The sequence below is a fragment of the Hyaena hyaena genome, unplaced genomic scaffold, assembly GCF_003009895.1.
Source record: "Hyaena hyaena isolate Hyena2069 unplaced genomic scaffold, ASM300989v1 scaffold_31, whole genome shotgun sequence".
Lineage (NCBI taxonomy): Eukaryota > Metazoa > Chordata > Mammalia > Carnivora > Hyaenidae > Hyaena > Hyaena hyaena.
Window position 1 is genome coordinate 5,815,022 of NW_024080664.1, and position 5,811 is coordinate 5,820,832.

Consider the following 5,811-nt stretch of genomic DNA (forward strand, 5'->3'; position numbering starts at 1 on the left):
TTTCAGTAAAGGAAAATTATTCAGCCATTAAAAGCAATGATTATGAAGAACACTTACTGATGTTAACTTTTTTCTTTTTTTCTTTATTTTTCCTTTTTCTTTTTTCTTTTTTTTCCTTTTTTGCTTTTTTAAAAAAGTTTTTAACATATATTTATTATTGAGAAACAGAGAGAGACAAAACATGAGCAGGGGAGGGGCAGAGAGAAGGGGAGACACAGACTCTGAAACAGTCTCCAGGCTCTGAGCTGTCAGCACAGAACCTGATGAGGGGCTCAAACCCACAAACCGCGAGATCATGTCCTGAGCCAAAGTCGTAAGCTTAACGGATTGAGCCACCCAGGTTCCCCCCCCCTTGTTTTTTTAAGATAAGCTCTAAGCCCAACATGAGGCTTGAACTCACAACTCTGAGATCAAACAAACACTGGAAGATTATTCTAGGGAGAGGCGCCAGCCAGGCTCTGCTATTGATGTTAATTTTTTAACTGAATACCCAAGTTTATGTAAACAAGTATTTAGATTTTATATGCATATGAAAAGGGATGGGGGCCAAATTTAAGAATAATAGTAGCCAAATGATGAAATGATCGGTGCTGTTCTCTTCTTTCTGAGATTCTGGGTTGTCTAAATTGCCTTTCTTGTTTGTAGTAATCCTGATTTTGTCGGTCTTCTCTGCTTCCCTTCTGCCTGTGGGTCAGAGGGTTCAGTTGCCAGGCCCCTCGACAGACACTCCAGATTTCTCATTCTCGTCCACACCAAGTACCTGCTGTGAGGGCGGATTTTGCCAATCGCGAAGCACCGTTTGTTCGCCAGCAAGCTCGTTGGGTGCGTTACCGTCAGAAAATTCGTTCGCACAGACCTGGCTGTTGCAGGTCCTAACGCCACCTCTTGCTAACGCGACATGGAAAAGAAGGAAAGAGCACAGACAGTGCAGAATTGGAGATGAGCTCTTGACTCCGCAGGTCCACGAAGATGGGGGAGGGGGGGTTGGACCCTCCAGCAGCACACCCCTTCCTGGGGGGGGGGGACCTGCCCTCTTTTCTTTCCCATACGTGCCACGTGGTTGCAAAGTGCCCTGGGACCTCAGGAGGGGGTGATGGAGAATTGGGAGAAGCTGGGAAGGGTGAGGACCCCCGTGGGAGAGATTAAGTGTGATGGAGGAGAATGCAGAGAGGGTGAGTCAACAGCCCAAATTAACACATCCAGAAAGACAGCGGAGCTTGCACTGGACTTGAGTCCCTGTTTTCACACCAGTGGGGTATTCTGTTCTCGAGGCCCGGTCCGGAGGGAATGTTTTGCGGGTGGACGCCGGGTGCCACTAAGTGGCCCTTGACAATGTGGAACAGAAGCGCAGATAGACTATGGGACGGTTGCCTGGGCGGCGCAGTGGGTTAAACATCCGACTTCAGCTCAAAGCATGATCTCACGGTTCGAGTCCCACATTGGGCCGTCTGCTGTCAGTACAGAGTCCTTTTTGGATCCTCTGCCCACCCCACACCCCCAAGCCTCTCTCTCTCTCTCTCAAAAATAAACATTAAAAAAGAAAAGAAAAGAAAAGAAAAGGCCAGGAGAACAGTTCTGGAATCAGAGCTCCAATCACATGCGCCAAAATCCTGCAGAGGGTATGGAGAGGGAGTGCGTTGTAGCAGAAAGATCCAGAGCTTTGGAGCCCGTGTGTTAGGTGGGCGTTTGAACTTCAGTCCCCCAGCCACCGGCCCCACGACAGCTTGCATGATGGCTCCCCGGACCGGTCCCTTTGCAGGGTCCTCTGCTTCTCAGACCCTGACGGTGGGCTGAGGCCGGGACTTGCTCTGCTCAGTGAAATGCGAGCAAAATCACACAACATGCAACTTCACTCTAAGAGAAAGCTCTCTCGCTCTTTCCTCTTTGCCCCCGGCACACCTCGGCCCCCCAATCAGCTACACCCTAAGAATCTGGTTGTGGAAAACGCAGAGCCTCACCCAGGTCTCTGCCAACACGTAACTTGTGTGAGAAACGGAACTTTGTGGTTACAAGGGGCTGACGTGTGTGTTATTTTGTTGCCAAGACCAGTCTGAAAAATGCTGTCCCCTGAGCTGGCTTCTCAGACTCTGACAAAGCACTTAACAGGCCTATTTCACACGGCTCTTTGGGGACTGGAACAGAGTGATGGACAGAGTGGAGCTAGGCACACATTTGGCTGAGACGCACGGAGAAATAAAGGGTGACCCTGTCCCCTGGTCACCGTGTTCTGGCCACTTGAAAGAGAGGGCCAGTGGCCAGAGTTCAAACTGTTTCCGTTTTGTTTTCCCCTGAACTCTCATTTCTCTCCTTCTCCTTGGAAAATACTGATCCAGAGATGAGACACTTAAAACACAGGCCTTTTTTCTTTTGTGGATGTGTTGGACAAGTGCAATCGTCCCGAGGGAAAAGGCAGTCACGGTGGCTGAAGTGGCCTCCTTGGCTGGCTGGAGCGCGACCTGTCCCGAGTGAGAGACTGCACCCCACTTCCAGGCCTGGCACCCAGCTTGCTTTTGTCACCAGCAGCCAAGCGAGGAAAACCTGCTTCCACCGCGTACAGCTGCTTCTGGAAAAGGACAGCCGGGGTCCCTTGCTCCCTGGGGTCCCTTGGGGTTCAAGGCCTTCCCCCAAAGATGGAGCACTTGGTCTGCACCGTGTGCCCCTGAGGGTGACCCCTGCTGGCCCCTTCCTTGGGTGTAGGGGTGAGTCTTCCTTACCTCGTGCCTGGATTTAGAACCTTGTTTCAGGGCTGGACTCTCCCAGGGGAGACATGGCTGCTAGAATGTTCCTCTTATACCCCCAAATCTTTGCTCACTCCCCACTGTCCATCCACATCTCCATCCCTCCCTGGGTCTTGGGTGTGTGTGTGGCGGGGGGGGGTGGGTTGGGGGGGGATGGTGGGAGGGGGGGTTGTTCTCCTCAGTCTCTTCAATTATAACGTGTTCCTGCCTGTGTAGAAATTCTGCCCATCCCCTAGGAGCCAGCCAGTTTGCCTGTGTTACAATTCTCACTAAACCTTTTCTGATCTCTAATGATATGTAATTTCTCTCTGCCCTGAAAACTGCCCCTTAAACTTCATTTTAATAAATTTCATTTCTTTTTATAAAAAACATTGTTTTAAATTCATTGAGACATTGTGAGCAAGGAAGGGGCAGAGAGAGAGGGAGAGAGAGAATCCGAAGCCAGCTCTGCAGGTCAGCACAGAGCCGGATGCGGGGCTCGAACCCACGAAATCCTGAGATCATGACCTGAGCTGAAACAGAGTCGGATGCTTAACCGACTGAGCCAAGCAGGTGCCCCTCATTTCAATATATTTTATAATTATGGTTGAAAACTTGGAAATTAAAAAAATGACGGAGAGAGCTGTAATATAGAAACATAACAGCACCTTGGGAGGGACTCACTGTTAACGCTGGTGTTTTCTTCCCCTGCAGGTGGGTAAGGGCTGAACAGAATGATAATCCTCGGGGTCAGCAGAGAAGTTGAAGTAAAAACTATCAGGCAGAGTGTTACACTGGAAGACAACAGGGAAATAAGAAATATTAAGCAACTGAAACTGAAAATTGCCCGTAATCCTTGGTGCAACGATTCTATACTTCAGAATTTATCCTACAGAAATAGCAGAAATCTGCAAAAGGAAGGCTTTGAGAGATCTCACTGCACCATTGGTTTTAATTGCATAAAAAAATGGAAACAACGTAATGGCCCATCAGTTGGGAATTCGTGTAATCGATTATGAAAACATCCATTCAACGAAATATTGTGAAGTCATTAACAAGAAGACAAAGTGCAGTTTGGATATAATGTGATGCAGACTGGGGTATTGAAATTTTTTAAAATGTGTCTTATTTTTACTTTCCTCAAACCAATTCTAAAGTCCCTTGCCTTGATAATTGTCACAAACAAAAAAGATTTCATGTGCATAAAAAAAATTTTTGTCAAGGAAACCTGCATGGCGTCGTCGGTTACGTGTCCAGCTTTGGCTCAGGTCATGATCTCATGTTTGATCTCAAGTTTGAGCCTTGCATGGGGCTTGTTTGGGATTCTTCTCTCTCCCTCTCTCTTTCTGCCCCTCCCCCACTTGCCCTTCTCTCTCTCAAAATAAATAAACAAAAATTTTTTGGCATGAGGCAAGTCAGCAATTAATGGTGGTTCTCTCGGAGGGATGAAATTTAGAGACGATCTTTTTCTGATCTGTACATCCCTGTATTTTGTGATAATAAATAAAACACAACAGCCCCATGCTAGAATATCGATAACAAAAATTCATGACTGGAACTGTCGGAGTGTGATAACTTACAGGGATTTCAAAGGCCTTAAATATAAAAGAAAAATCTCTTTGTACACAACACTAGATATTCAAAATTGCACCTAGAAGTAAGGGTTAACTGGATAAGTTAAAAACAATGAAATCCGCAACGATGCTCAGATGAAGAAACAGAATGAATAAAACCAATGAAATCCTAAAAAAAAAAGAAAGAATAAAATTAATACAGTAAGTTAAAAACAATGAAATCCTAAGTGGAAAATTAATAAGTAAAAAAACAATGAAATCTTAAGTGGAAAATTAATAAAATAAGTAGAAAAACAATGAAATCCTAAGTGGACCTCGTAAAGTAGGTATAAATGCTTCAGGGAACTCTGCGAATTGGCATTGTTAGGCATCTGGTGACCTGGAGTGTGAAGGGCTCAATGCCGACCCTCTGTGGTCAGCTGCCCCTTCCTTGTACCCCCACCCCCCACTCCCCGCCATACTTTGGGCACGTTCTTTGATGCACTGGCTCTACTTGGCTAAGGCAGTCACCCCCTTCTGGTCAACTCTCCTCAGTCATCACTGGCTTGACAAGAATTTGCATCAAGATACTGGAAAGGTAAACACCAGTCCTGTGCTTCCCCCACCCTGAGATACAGGAGGGAGTGGTGTGCATTTTCTCAAGAGGCCTTATCACTAATGACAGGGCATTCGCAGGGCAGGCCGTCGTCATCTGCAGTTGCTCAAAAGGTCAGTTTTCCAGCCACAGAGACTTCAAAGGACAGCGTCATCGGCCGAATCAACCTCATGCAGTATACGCACTGCTCTGAGCCTCAGCCTTGGTCCCGGGTCCCAACTGAAACCTCAAATTAGCTGATGCACTTCCTAGTCCGTAGAAGAAATGTAACTTTCACCTCCCTCCTCTGCGAGCGTTCAGACTCGTATTTTCCGTGGTCGATGATCTTTTCTGAGTCACCCCCTCCCCGCACCCCTTGGGCCCTAGTTCCTTCCTTAATAAAGCATTGGCTCAAAGGACAAAACTCAACATTCACTGCAGAGACTTTTCCAGATGCCGTTCATTGGAGGGCTGAGTGGCTCAGTTTCCAACGCTTGCTCAAAATCTAAGAAGCAGCAAAGACGAGAAGCAAACGGGCTTCCAGAGCCTTTTCTGGCAAGACCAGAAGCTGCAAAATTAATTAAGGGCATTTTCTCAAGGGAGCTGCTGAGAATTCCTTGCAAGTTTCTGGGTTGCTGGGTATTTGGAGATGCTAAGTAGGGCTCAGCGCCAGTCCTTTGAGGTGTCCTGGCCGTCCCACTAGCTGGAAGCACAGTGTGATTTCGGATGGTCTGATCTGGGGGAAGGGGAGGGGGGAGAGCCATAAACCAACCTGCCCTTTAAACAAATAAGCAAAACCAGCCTGACGCTTGGGCTGCCGGCCGGGTGCCTTTTGCACCTGGTAGATCTAAGGGGTTGGGGGCTCCCAAGGGGGCAGAAACGGACTCTTCTCAAGAACATACTAGATGACAAGACAATTCGCTTTTTTTTACAGCTGCTCTGAAAG

General features: G+C 47.4%; 1 long non-coding RNA gene across 1 annotated transcript; it reads right to left on the bottom strand.

Annotated features, from left to right (window-relative positions):
* Positions 1–771: 771 nt before the first annotated feature.
* Positions 772–4,426, bottom strand: LOC120229563. The gene is made up of 3 exons (XR_005527777.1): positions 4,369–4,426; positions 3,402–3,511; positions 772–888 (listed from the first exon to the last, which is right to left on the bottom strand). It is a non-coding gene; the product is annotated as an uncharacterized LOC120229563 (long non-coding RNA).
* Between the last annotated feature and the right edge of the window lie 1,385 nt (positions 4,427–5,811).